At 42.4% G+C, this 15,103-nt stretch overlaps 1 pseudogene across 1 annotated transcript; it reads left to right on the forward strand.

Annotated features, from left to right (window-relative positions):
- Positions 1–8,863: 8,863 nt before the first annotated feature.
- Positions 8,864–14,700, forward strand: LOC311120365 (NLR family CARD domain-containing protein 3-like; annotated as a pseudogene). Its single transcript has 6 exons — positions 8,864–9,170; positions 11,165–11,281; positions 11,535–11,619; positions 11,749–11,977; positions 12,501–14,245; positions 14,511–14,700. The product of its transcript is annotated as an NLR family CARD domain-containing protein 3-like (transcript).
- The last annotated feature ends 403 nt before the right edge of the window (positions 14,701–15,103 follow it).

A 15,103-nucleotide genomic window follows, 5' to 3' on the forward strand; every position in this document is an offset into this window, starting at 1 on the left:
CAACCCTGGTATTTTTCTTGGACTTGTCAACTTTGTGGCACAATTAGATGAGGTGTTTTATGGAAATGCATATTGTTTATGCAGTGTTGAAGAATGTGAAAGAACACCCTTGATTATTTTTACTGTGATAACTTATTTTGCTTTTGTAAGCCAACACTTTTGAGATCAGTCAATAAATGCTTCTGGTATTGACTTATATGCTGCCCCTGTCTTCATGTTGTTGCTGGACATATCTTTTTTTAAATGTGTGTAGGTCACCTAAATCATCAGAAAAATTGCCCTCCCTGAGAATTTTTTCAGGAACCGCCACTGGGTCAGGGACAGTATGAGTGTAGCCAGATCCTTTTCACTCTCTATCCTTGTTTAATTGTGTGGTTCACCGGATTCGTCATCATCCTCGAGGGACAGACAAACCTCTACAATCTATGTGTTGTGATAATTGCATTGTTTGCTCTATAAACTGTTAGTTCATATGCACTAAACAACTATTGATTTAGAACCACGGAGAGTTAACGCAAGTCACTAAGAAAACAGGAGCTGCCTCCACTATTCCAGCACCATTTCAACTTCAACATTTCAACATTATTAAATCACCTCTGCTTAGTCTAATACAGTGACAACTGAAAGATACCAAAAACAATTCAGTCCAATCAACGTTAGCTAAATATGATGTGGCTGTCCATGGGTCTGATTTCTCTGTGTGTGTGTTGGTGCCAGTAGAGAAAACATGTTGACTCACTCTACTAGGAGAGAAACACCAATGACATCCTCCTCTTTCATGTTGACTCACTCTACTAGGAGAGAAACACCAATGACATCCTCCCCTTTCATGTTGACTCACTCTACTAGTAGAGAAACACCAATGACATCCTCCTTTCTTTCATGTTGATGATGTCGTGGAAATTCAACACAGGGACACACGAAGTCAAACTTAAATGAATTTAAGTTTAATTTAATATTGTTTATTAACAGTTAACTGGAGAGGTTCCAACCAACTCAATGCACCATAGTACACAGGTCGGTCAGAACATGGATTGGTTCCTGCTTGTGACTGGCTGTTATCCCGCAGGCTTAGTTTCCCAAGAAATTGAGCAATGTCTCCTATCTTAACTTCCAGAACATATTCTGGGCGTTCTGCCAGAGGGTCACAGTCACCTGCATGAACCAAAACAGAGTGAGAGAAGAGATAGCAATTTCTTCAGCAACAACATTCCAGCACAACAAAATGGTATATCACTCTGTCATACAGTACACACTTTTATTTGTTGTTGTCCTAGGCTACCTGGCTAAAAAGCTTGCTCGCTAGCCTAACTTCCATTCATTTGTATTTAAATTTTTATTTCACCTTTATTTAACCAGGTAAGCCAGTTGAGAACAAGTTCTCATTTACAACTGCGACCTGGCCAAGATAAAGCAAAGCAGTAAGATAAAACAACAACACTGTCACGATGTACTTGTGGATGTGGTGGTGAAGTCAGGTGCAGGACACAGCGAATAAGTCAAACAGCTTTACTTGACTGAATACACAATACAGAAAATAAATGGCCTCAAAACACAGGAGGCGAAAACCTACGCGCAACGCGTAAAACACTAAAGCACAACATAAACCAACAGACAAACGACATGCGGACAACAACACACAACTCCAAAACATAACACAGGGAAACTTATAGGTGACATAATCAGGACAGAATACGAAACAGGTGCACTAAACTAGACATGACCAAACGAACATCGAAACATCAAACGGTGGCAGCTAGTACTCCGGGGACGACGAACGCCGAAGCCTGCCCGAGCAAGGAGGAGGAGCAGCCTCGGCGGTATTCGTGACAAACACAGAGTTACATATGGGGTAAACAAAACATAAAGTCAAAAATACAACAGAAAATATATATACAGTGTGTGCAAATGTAGCAAGTTATGGAGGTAAGGCAATAAATAGGCCATAGTGCAAAATAATTACAATTAGTATTAACACTGGATTGATAGATGTGCAAGAGATGATGTGCAAATAGAGATACTGGTGTGCAAATTAGCAAAATAAATAACAATATGGGGATGAGGTAGTTGGGTGGGCTAATTACAGATGGGCTGTGTACAGGTGCAGTGATCGGTAAGGTGCTCTGACAACTGATGCTTAAAGTTAGTGAGGGAGATAAGAGTCTCCAGCTTCAGAGATTTTTGCAGTTCGTTCCAGTCATTTGCAGCAGAAAACTGGAAGGAATGGCGGCCAAAGGAGGTGTTGGCTTTGGTGATGACTAGTGAGATATACCTGCTGGAGCGCATACTACGGGTGGGTGTTGCTATGGTGACCAATGAGCTAAGATAAGACAGAGATTTGCCTAGCAGTGATTTATAGATGACCTGGAGCCAGTGGGTTTGGCAACGAATATGTAGTGAGGACCAGCCAACAAGAGCGTACAGGTCACAGTGGTGGGTAGTATATGGGGCTTTGGTGACAAAACGGATGGCACTGTGATAGACTACATCCAATTTGCTGAGTAGAGTGTTGGAGGCTATTTTGTTAATGACATCGCCAAAGTCAAGGATCGGTAGGATAGTCAGTTTTATGAGGGCATGTTTGGCAGCATGAGTGAAGGAGGCTTTGATGCGAAATAGGAAGCCGATTCTAGATTTAACTTTAGATTGGAGATTCTTAATGTGAGTCTGGAAGGAGAGTTTACAGTCTAACCAGACACCTAGGTATTTGTAGTTGTCCACATACTCTAGGTCAGACCCGCCGAGAGTAGTGATTCTAGTCGGGTGGGCGGGTGCAAGCAGCGTTCGATTGAAGAGCATGCATTTAGTTTTACTAGTGTTTAAGAGCAGTTGGAGGCTACGGAAGGAGTGTTGTATGGCGTTGAAGCTCGCTTGGAGGTTTGTTAACACAGTGTCCAATGAAGGGCCAGATGTATACAAAATGGTGTCTTCTGCTTAGAGGTGGATCTGAGAGTCACCAGCAGTAAGAGCGACATCATTGATATACACAGAGAAAAGAGTCGGTCCAAGAATTGAACCCTGTGGCACCCCCATAGAGACTGCCATAGGTCCAGATAACAGGCCCTCCGATTTGACACATTGAACTCTATCTGAGAAGTAGTTGGTGAACCAGGTGAGGCAGTCATTTGAGAAACCAAGGCTATTTAGTCTGCCAATAAGAATGCGGTGGTTGACAGAGTCGAAAGCCTTGGCCAGGTCAATGAAGACGGCTGCACAGTACTGTCTATTATCAATCGCGGTTATAATATCGTTTAGGACCTTGAGCGTGGCTGAGGTGCACCCATGACCAGCTCGGAAACCGTATTGCATAGCGGAGAAGGTACGGTGGGATTAGAAATGGTTGGTGATCTGTTTGTTAACTTGGCTTTCAAAAACGTTCGAAAGGCAGGACAGGATGTATATATGTCTGTAGCAGTTTGGATCTAGAGTGTCACCCCCTTTGAAGAGGGGGATGACCGCTGCAGCTTTCCAATCTCTGGGGATCTCAGACGTTACGAAAGAGAGGTTGAACAGGCTAGTAATAGGGGTTGCGACAATTTCAGAGGCTATTTTTAGAAATAAAGTGTCCAGATTGTCTAGCCCAGATGATTTGTAGGGGTCCAGATTTTGCAGCTCTTACAGAATATCAGCTGTCTGAATTTATGTGAAGGAGAAGCGGGGGGGGGGGGGGGGGGGGGGGCATGGGCAAGTTGCAGCGGAGGGTGCAGAGCTGGTGGCCGGGGTAGTGGTAGCCAGGTGGAAAGCATGGCCAGCCATAGCAAAATGCTTGTTGAAATTCTCGATTATTGTAGATTTATCGGTGGTGATAGTGTTTCCTAGCCTCAGTGCAGTGGGCAGCTGGGAGGAGGTGCTCTTATTCTCCATGGACTTTACAGTGTCCAAAAACGTTTTGGAGTTAGTGCTACAGGATGCAAATTTCTGTTTGAAAAAGCTAGCCTTTGCTTTCCTAACTGCTCGTGTATATTGGTTCCTAACTTCCCTGAAAAGTTGCATATCACAGGGGCTAATCGATGCTAATGCAGTACACCACAGGATGTTTTTGTGCTGGTCAAGGGCAGTCAAGTCTGAGGAGAACCAGGGGCTATATCTGTTCTTGTTCTGAATTTTTTTAATGGGGCATGCTTATTTAAGATTGAGAGGATAGCACTTTTAAAGAACGTTCATGGGCAACGTTAGCTAGTTAACATTAGCCATCTACATCTAGCTACATATTGAACTTCCATCCTCTCAGGCCAGGGGCACAACAATGTATGAATGAATGGTTGGATCAGAATCAGCGTTATAATCATTAGCCAGTATGGAGAATTAAGTAAATCCACAAGTTCAAATCCCTATCTCCATCCATGGCTAATTTAGGAAAAGGTCAATTTTAGATTACACCGGAGGACAACAACACAACGAGATGCAACCATTTAAGTTTTTTTTTTCTCAATGACGTATGCTCTCAATGCTATTTGATAGGAGTGAAGCCAAAATCCAAATTGGCTTCCCTTGATACTTTTTTGGGGACCATTCACAGTCGAGCTCACTCAGTTTAGCTCAATGCTGATTGGCTATAATTGTATATATTTCTTAATCAAGGGAGGCCAAATGCTCGCTGGCTTCACTTGCATTCAATGCTACAGGCGGCAACAATGTCATACTATTTTGGACCAGACAGCATCAGATAGATGGCCTACACATAGAGAGACAGAGGGGCGCTGTTTCACTCGCTCTGATGCTTTCTCCGGTGAGATACATCCAGCCTCTTGCGAACTGAAGGAAAATGATGAAACACAGAGAGACGGAAAATAAATAATTTTAGATTAAGGCTGTAACACAACAACATGTGGAATAAGTCAAGGGGTATGAATACTTTCTGAAGGCACTGGTACCTGTTTCCAACTAGCTTCAGCTTTCTAGGGTTCTAGGTTGGGAAAGTATTGTTAGCTACAGTAGGTTTTCCCCCGGTTTCACCTGTCTACAGGGTTTGCTCCATATCTGATATATGATTGTACAATTGGAATACTGTGGATTTGTTATATACAGTGCATTCGGAAAGTATTTAGATCCCGTGAATTTTCCACATTTTGTTACGTTACAGCCTTATTCTAAAATGGATGAAAAAATAAATAATCCTCATCAATCTACACACAGTACCCCGTAATGACAAAACAAAAATTACTTTTACAAAAGTATTCAGACCCTTTACTCAGTACTTTGTTGAAGCACCTTTGGCAGCGATTACAGCCTCAAGTCTTCTTGGGTATGACGCTACAATCTTGGCATACCTGTATTTGGGTAGTTTCTCCCATTCTTCTCTGCAGATCCTCTCAAGCTCGTTCAGGTTTGATGAGGAGCGTCGCTGCACAGCTATTTTCAGGTCTCTCCAGAGATGTTCCATCGGGTTCAAGTCCGGACTCTGGCTGGGCCACTCAAGGTCATTCAGAGACTTATACCGAAGCCACTTCTGCGTTGTCTTGGCTGTGTGCTTACCATCGTTGTCCTATTGGAAGGTGAACGTTCACCCCAGTCTGAGGTCCTGAGTGCTCTGGAGCAGGTTTTCATCAAGGATCTCTATGTACTTTGCTTTGCTCTGTTCATCTTTCCCTCGATCCTGACTAGTCTCCCAGTCCCTGCCGCTGAAAAACATCCCCACAGCATGATGCTGCCACCACCATGCTTCACCATAGGGATGGTGCCAGGTTACCTCCAGACAAGACGCTTGGCATTCAGGCCAAAGAGTTCAATCTTGGTTTCATCAGATCAGAGAATCTTGTCTGAGAGTCTTTAGGTGCCTTTTGGCAAACTCCAAGCGGGCTGTCATGTGCCTTTTACTGAGGAGTGGCTTCTGTCTGGCCCCTCTACCATAAAGGCCTGATTGGTGGAGTGCTGCAGAGATGGTTGTCCTTCCGGAAGGTTCTACCATCTCCACAGAGGAACTCTGGAGCTCTGTCAGAATGACCATCGGATTCTTGGTCACCTCCCTGACCAAGGCCCTTCTCCCCTGATTGCTCATATATATATATATATATATATATATATAGACCACCTGATAGAACCCAGGTCTTATCTCTCTATCACTACTAACCACTACTACTGACACTATATATATAGACCACCTGATAGAACCCAGGTCTTATCTCTATATCAGTACTAGCCACTACTACTGCCACTATATATATAGACCACCTGATAGAACCCAAGTCTGATCGCTCTATCACTACTAACCACTACTACTGCCACTATATATATAGACCACCTGATAGAACCCAGGTCTTATCTCTCTATCAGTACTAACCACTACTACTGCCACTATATATATAGACCACCTGATAGAACCCAGGTCTTATCTCTCTATCACTACTAGCCACTACTACTGCCACTATATATATAGACCACCTGATAGAACCCAGGTCTTATCTCTCTATCACTACTAGCCACTACTACTGCCACTATATATATAGACCACCTGATTGAACCCAGGTCTTATCTCTCTATCATTACTAGCCACTACTACTGCCACTATATATATAGACCACCTGATAGAACCCAGGTCTTATCTCTCTATCTCTACTAACCACTACTACTGCCACTATATATATAGACCACCTGATTGAACCCAGGTCTTATCTCTCTATCAGTACTAGCCACTACTACTGCCACTATATATACAGACCACCTGATAGAACCCAGGTCTTATCTCTCTATCAGTACTAGCCACTACTACTGCCACTATATATATAGACCACCTATAGACTCCTGAGTGGCGCAGTGGTCTAAGGCACTGCATCGCAGTGCTAACTGTGTCACTAGAGATCCTGGTTCGTATCCAGGCTCTGTCGCAGCCGGCCGCGACCGGGAGACTCATGGGCGACGCACAATTGGCCCAGCGTCGTCCAGGGTAGGGGAGGGAATGGCCGGCAGGGATGTAGCTCAGTTGATAGAGCATGGCGTTTGCAACGCCAGGGTTGTGGGTTCGTTTCCCACGGGGGGCCAGTCAAAAAAAAAAAAAAAAAAACATGTATTCACTAACTGTAAGTCGCTCTGGATAAGAGCGTCTGCTAAATGACTAAAATGTAATGTAAATGATAGAACCCAGGTCTAATCTCTCTATCAGTACTAACCACTACTACTGCCACTATATACTGTTGAAGTCGGAAGTTTACATTTAAACTCAGTTTTTCACAATTCCTGACATTTAATCCTAGTAAAAATTCCCTGTTTTAGGTCAGTTAGGATCACCACTTTATTTTAAGAATGTGAAATGTCAGAATACTAGCAGAGAGAAATATTTATTTCAGCTTTTATTTCTTTCATCACATTCCCAGAGGGTCAGAAGTTTACATACACTCAATTAGTATTTGGTAGCATTGCCTTTAAATTGTATAACTTGGGTCAAACGTTCCGGGTAGCCTTCCACAAGCTTCCCACAATAAGTTGGGTGAATTTTGGCCCATTCCTCTTGACAGAGTTGGTGTAACTGAGTCAGGTTTGTAGGCCTCCTTGCTCACACACACTTTTTCAGTTCTGCCACACATTTTCTATAGGATTGAGGTCAGGGCTTTGTGATGGCCACTCCAATACCTTGAATTGTTGTCCTTAAGCCATTTTGCCACAACTTTGGAAGTATGCTTGGGGTCATTGTCCATTTGGAAGACCCATTTGCGACCAAGCTTTAACTTCCTGACTGATGTCTTGAGATGTTGCTTCAATATATCCACATACATGATGCCATCTATTTTGTGAAGTGCACCAGTCCCACCTGCAGCAAAGCACCCCAACAGCATAATGCTGCCACCCCCCTGATTCACGGTTGGGATGGTGTTCTTCGGCTTGCAAGCAACCCCCTTTTTCCTCCAAACATAACGATGGTCATTGTGGGCAAACAGTTCTATTTTTGTTTCATCAGACCAGAGGACATTTCTTCAAAAAGTAAGATCTTTGTCCCCATGTGCAGTTGTAAACTGCAGTCTGGCTTTTTTATGGCGGTTTTGGAGCAGTGGCATCTTCCTTGCTGAGCAGCCTTTCAGGTTATGTCGATATATAGGACTCGTTTTACTGTGGATATAGATACTTTTGTACCTGTTTCCTCCAGCATCTTCACAAGGTCCTTTGCTGTTGTTCTGGGATTGATTTGCACTTTTCGCACCAAAGTACGTTCATCTCTAGGAGACAGAATGCGTCTCCTTCCTGAGCGGTATGACGGCTGCGTGGTCCCATGGTGTTTATACTTGCGTACTACTGTTTGTACAGATGAACATGGTACCTTCAGGCATTTGGAAATTGCTCGCAAGGATGAACCAGACTTGTGGAGGTCTACAACCATTTTTCTGAGGTCTTGGCTGATTGCTTTTGATTTTCCCATGATGTCAAGCAAAGAGGCACTGAGTTTGAAGGTAGGCCTTGAAATACATCCACAGGTACACCTCCAATTGACTCAAATTATGTCAATTAGCCTATCAGAAGCTTCTAAAGCCATGACATCATTTTCTGGAATTTCCCAAGCTGTTTAAAGGCACAGTCAACTTAGTGTATGTAAACTTCTGACCCACTGGAATTGTGATACAATGAATTACAAGTTAAATAATCTGTCTGTAAACAATTGTTGGAAAAATTACTTGTGTCATGCACAAAGTAGATGTCTTAACCGACTTGCCAAAACCATAGTTTGTTAACAAGACATTTGTGGAGTGGTTGAAAAACGAGTTTTAATGACTCCAACCTAAGTGTATTTAAACTTCCGACTTCAACTGTATGTATTACAAATGTATTACATTTGACACTGTACAACCCAGATTTCTATTTCTATGAGAGTGAGGCAATCTCTGATATTAAACAGTCAATTGATAGATTTTAAACAAATACATGTCTGTCATTTTACAACCAACCCCATGCCATGATTAGATAGTGAAATAACACATCAATCTCTTTCCAAGTTTTTATAAACAATAAAATCTAATTTACCAACATTTCTGAAAATGGATATATAGCGTTTTGGAATGAAACTCTTGTTTCCCCATCTGAGCTCAGAGTAGATGAGAGATGTAATGTTTGTCTCTGTTGTGTTGAAGCCCAATCAAGCAGGAGAGACCAGCCTCCCCTGTACCCAGCTGTGTGTCCATGAAGAGTGACCGGTCTATGGCTCACCCTCTATCCTTCAGAGAGGGAGACTTTTCTACTCAACAAAGGTAAGAAGAACTCATGGGTCATGGTCAGTGAGTTAAACAACACTGTCTCTAGTCATTTCTCCTCTCCCATTTTACCATGTATTTTACCACTGCACATTGACTCAGTACTGGTACTCCTTGTATATAGTGTAGTTATTACCTCAACTACCTGGTACCCTGCACATTGACTCAGTACTGGTACTCCTTATAGCCTCATTATTGTTATTTCATTGTGTTACTATTTCCTTTTTTTATTTAGCTTATATAGCGGTTATAGAGGTTGCAACACGTCAGCATCTCAGAAGTAAATGTCAGTTGGCTTTTCATAGCCGAGCATTCAGAGGTTGAGACAGCAGGTGTGGGAGAGAGAGAGAGAGAGAGAGAGAGAGAGGGAGGGAGAGAGAGAGAGAGGGAGAGAGAGAGAGAGAGAGAGAGAGATAGAGAGAGAGAGAGAGAGAGAGAGAGAGAGAGAGAGAGAGAGAGAGAGAGAGAGAGAGAACAGCAGGTTTGGGACAAGGTATCACGTCCGATGAACAGGTCAGGTTTCCATAGCCGCAGGCAGACCAGCAGAAACTGGATTAGCAGCACGACAAGTTTGGATGTCCGGTGGAGCATGTATCGATACTGATATGGTCGAAAGAAAGGGGAGCGCTGCTCTCGGATCAGCTTTCTCCATTCAAAACTTTCCTTAACATTATAATTATTGCACAATGCTGATAACGGATCAGCTCCTAGATAGATATTATCACCTACAGCTGCAAATATTGAGGCGGCTTATTCTAATGCTTACACAATAACAATGCACTAAATCACAGACTTGGCACATCATTGTTCACATGTTAGGCTACACATCATGAAATATATTGAGACAAATTACAGACAGTAGTCTACAAGTAGCAAAATAAAACTAAATATATTGAACATTGAATATATTCCAATATGATTGAAATAGGCCTATAGCCTACTGTTTATATTGTAATGCAGTCATCTCGGTTTTCATTTGAAGCATCATTTCATACCTCCCTTGTTTGTATCAATTGCAAAGACATTTGCAACTTTGTATTTGTAGATCAACTTTGTTCTGAATTTATCGGCGGTCACAGAGAGACGGATAAACCATGTGATTCTATGTTTAGCGGAGATCTTCTGTGTATAAAGTGACGCGAGAGGGCAAAAAAGCATCTAACGATGCACTTAGCTGTTCAACGTTAATAACGATGGTTTTGGGAAACAGCTCAGAGATTTAACAATGCTCCTACGAAGGTTTAATGATGAACTTGACTTAAGATGCCCTGGATAAAAACATCTGCTAAATGACTAAAATGTTGAACGTAAATGTTTTCTTTGACTGGTACTGTATATGTATTACACATGTAGTCATTTGTTACATTTGACTGTGTACAACCCATATTTTTATTTCTATGAGAGCGAGGCAATCTCTGAAATGAAACCATCAAGTGATAGATTTTAAACAAATACATGTCTATCATTGAACAACCCCATGCCATGACTAGATGGTGAAAAAACACACCAATCTCTATCATAATTTCTTCAAACTATAAAAGTTAATTGACCAACATTTCTGAAAATGGATATATAGCGTTTTGGAATGAAACTCTGGTTTCCCCATCTGAGCTCAGAGTAGATGAGAGATGTACTCCTGAGTGGCGCAGTGGTCTAAGGCACTGCATCGCAGTGCTAACTGTGCCACTAGAGATCCTGGTTCGAATCCAGGCTCTGTCACAGCCGGCCGCGACCGGGAGACTCATGGGCGGCGCGCAATTGGCCCAGCGTTGTCCAGGGTAGGGGAGGGAATGGCTGGCAGGGATGTAGCTCAGTTGATAGAGCATGGCGTTTGCAACGCTAGGGTTGTGGGTTCAATTCCCACGGGGGGCCAGTATAAAAAAAAAATATATATATGTATTCACTAACTGTAAGTTGCTCTGGATAAGAGCGTCTGCTAAATGACTAAAATGTAAATGTAAAATGTAATGTTTGTCTCTGTTGTGTTGAAGTCCAATCAAGCAGGAGAGACCAGCCTCCCCTGTACCCAGCTGTGTGTCCATGAAGAGTGACCGGTCTATGGCTCTACCTATAGTGTTTAGAGAGGGAGACTTTCCTACTGAACGAAGGTAAGAAGAACTCATGGTCATGGTCAGTGAGTTCAACACTGTCTCTAGTCATTTCTCCTCTCCCATTTTACCATTTATTTTTGTTGTTTTCATAATCCATAGGCTAATCCTTTTTTCCATTTTCATAGTCCTGAAACAATATTAAACTAACACAACATTCCCTCCCTGTGTGTGTGTGTGTGTGTGTGTGTGTGTGTGTGTGTGTGTGTGCACTCCCTGGATGAGGAGATGTAATCTCATGTTTTGTCCCCAGAAACCAACAGGAGAGATCAGAGTCAGAGATTCTCAGTGGTCAGTCTTCCCAGAGTCATCAAACAGACCTGGCCTCCATATTCAGTGTATGTTGTCCTGTTATGTACATTTGTTTTTGTTTACCTCAAGTAAAGTTGATCTGTCAATCATTCATTAATGTGTTAATGAGAAAGCATTTAGTCTCTTGCTTAACTTCTTTACTTGATATATTTCAGTTGCTTGAAGAGAATATTATGACATTTGTGAAGAACGAGCTGAAGATGTTCAAGAGGATTCTTAGTCCAGAACTCCCAGAAGGCTTTGAGAGTCAGAAGCAGGATAAGGAAGTGGTGGACGCTGAAGATGGGAAGCAGGAGAGCAGTGCCAGAGAGGGGGCTCTGAAGATCACACTGCACGTCCTGAGGAAAATGAACCAGAAGGAGCTTGCTGACACACTGGAGAAAAGTAAGAGCTGTCTGCCTCATGTTGAATGCTGTTTTAGAACATTTAAAAGCTGTAGCTAAAGTACAGCTAAAGTAGCTGTGTAACTCAGTGATATTGTAGCAGCCTTAACACAACACCTAGTGACCTCATCAAGTAGCATCAGGGATGTGTTGTGTTGTGTTGTGTTGTGTTGAGTTGAGAGAGAGAGAGAGAGAGAGAGAGAGAGAGAGAGAGAGAGAGAGAGAGAGAGAGAGAGAGAGAGAGAGAGAGCGAGAGAAAGAGAGAGAGAGAGAGAGAGAGAGAGAGAGAGAGAGAGAGAGAGAGAGAGAGAGAGAGAGAGAGAGAGAGAGATCATAATAATATAATCAGTCACACCAGTCTGTAATGCATTATGAAAACATTTACACATTTATACAGTCAGTTAAGAGAATAAAGTATTATCATTTAAAATGTTATAACAGTCCTAGAATACTGTAGGCATTAAAACAGACGTAATATTAATATGCTCTGTGTTATTTCTAGATTCAGATGAGCGTGCTGTGATTCTTCAACGTTGAACTCAAATCTAATCTAAAGAAGAAGTTTCAATGTGTATTTGAGGGGATCGCTGAACAAGGAAACCCAACACTTCTCAATAAGATCTACACAGAGCTCTACATCACAGAGGGTGGAACAGGAGAGGTCAATAATGAACATGAGCTGAGACAGATTGAGACAACAACCAGGAAAAAAGCAAGACCAGAGACTGCAATCAAATGTAACGACATCTTCAAACCCTTAACTGGACAAGACAAACTTATCAGAACTGTGCTTACAAAGGGAGTCGCTGGCATTGGAAAAACAGTCTCTGTGCAGAAGTTCATTCTGGACTGGGCTGAAGGAAAAGCAAATCAGGATGTCCAATTTGTATTTTCATTCCCTTTCCGGGAGCTGAATTTGATGAAAAAGGAAAAACACACTTTGATTGAACTTCTCAATCACTTCTCAATGGAAACCAAAGAATCAAGAATCTCCAACTACGACAAGTACAAAGTTCTGTTCATCTTTGATGGTCTGGATGAGTGCCGACTGACCCTAGACTTCCAGAAGAACAAGATATGCTGTGACGTCACAAAGTCAACCTCAGTGGATGTTCTGCTGACAAATCTCATCAAGGGAAAATCTGCTTCCCTCTGCTCTCCTCTGGATAACTACCCGACCTGCAGCAGCCAATAAGATCCCTTCAGGGTGTGTTCACCAGGTGACAGAGGTACGAGGGTTCAATGACCCACAGAAGGAGGAGTACTTCAGGAAGAGATTCAGTGATGAGGACCTGGCCAGCAGAATCATCTCACACATAAAGACATCAAGGAGCCTCCACATCATGTGCCACATTCCAGTCTTCTGTTGGATTTCTGCAACAGTCCTTGAACACATGTTGAGTACAGACAAGAGAGAAGAGATGCCAAACACTATCACTGAGATGTACACACACCTTGTGGAGTTTCATACCAAACAGAAGAATGAAAAGTATCTTGGGAAAGAAGAGACAGGTCCACACTGGAATAAAGAGAGCATTCTGTCACTGGGAAAACTGGCCTTTCAACAGCTTGTGAATGGCAATCTGATTTTCTATGAAGAAGACCTGAAAGAGGCTGGCATTGATGTCAATGAAGCCTCAGTGTACTCAGGATTGTGCACGCAGATCTTTAAAGAGGAATGTTTGCTGTACCAGGACAAGGTGTACTGCTTCGTGCATCTGAGCATTCAGGAGTTTCTGGCTGCTGTATATGTGTTCCTCTCATTCATCAACAACAATGAGAATCTAATGGCCGAACCGCAAGTTACTGCAGTTACTGTCTACAAGAGTGCTGTGGATAAAGCCTTACAAAGTGAGACAGGAAACCTGGACCTGTTCCTCCGCTTCCTTCTGGGCCTCTCACTGGAGTCCAATCAGAAGCACTTACGAGGTCTACTGACAAAGACAAGAAGCAGCTCACAGAGCCATGAAGAAACAGTCAAGTACATCAAGGAGAAGACCAGGAAGAATCCCTCTCCAGAGAGGTGCATCAATCTGTTCCACTGTCTGAATGAACTGAATGACCATTCTCTAGTGGAGGAGATCCAAAGCTACCTGAGCTCAGGAAGTCTCTCAGAAGAAGAACTGTCACCTGCACAGTGGTCAGCTCTGGTCTTTGTGTTGCTGACTTCAGAAAAGGAGCTGGATGTGTTTGACCTGAAGAAATACTCCAGATCAGAGGAAGGTCTTCTGAGGCTGCTGCCAGTGGTCAAAGCCTCCAGAGCTGCTCTGTGAGTACATAAAATGACATTTAAGTACTAATCATAAGGAAGAAATATTCAGTTTAGAGAAATATATGTATTATTGAAAAACATATTGAATCAATGCATTGATGTTCACATTAGTATAACAATATGACCATACAATTCTAGGAGATGGAAGATGAATCTATATGTTGTTTAAGAGAATAAACCAAATGCATCTGCCATTGTCCTTCTACACTACTGGTGTTAAATTAACAGTGTGTTTGTGAAATCATGATGATCTCTCTGTCAGGCTGTCAGGCTGTGGAGTCACAGAGGAAGGCTGTGCTTCTCTGGTCTCAGCTCTGAAGTCAAAACCCTCACGCCTGAGAGAGCTGGACCTGAGCTACAATCACCCAGGAGACTCAGGAGTCAGACTGCTCTCTGCTGGACTGGGGAATCCCCACTGTAAACTGGAGACTCTGAGGTCAGTATTCCTGTAGTTGGTCAACAAGTGATAACTGTTCACCAGATCCACATGTGTTTACCAGGCACACATAGTCCACACCATATGTGTTTGGACAGTGAAGCTTACAGTTTTACATTTGGTGCTATGCTCCAGCATTTTGGATTTGAGATAGAATGTTTCATGTTAGGCAACAGTACATAATGTCACCTTTTATTTAAAGGTATTTATATATATTTTACAGTTTAGAAATGAAAGCACTTAATTTATCTAGTTCTCCCATTTGAAAAAGTATATTATTATTTGGACAAATTAATTTAGTCCAAAGTTTAGTGTTTGGTCCAATATTCGTTGCCTGCAGTGATTACATCAAGCTTGTGATTCTACAAACTTGTTGAATACATTTGCAGTTTGTCTTGGTTGTGTTTTGGATGACGTTT

The sequence above is a fragment of the Coregonus lavaretus genome, assembly GCF_964263955.1.
Source record: "Coregonus lavaretus genome assembly, contig: HAP1_SCAFFOLD_280, whole genome shotgun sequence".
Lineage (NCBI taxonomy): Eukaryota > Metazoa > Chordata > Actinopteri > Salmoniformes > Salmonidae > Coregonus > Coregonus lavaretus.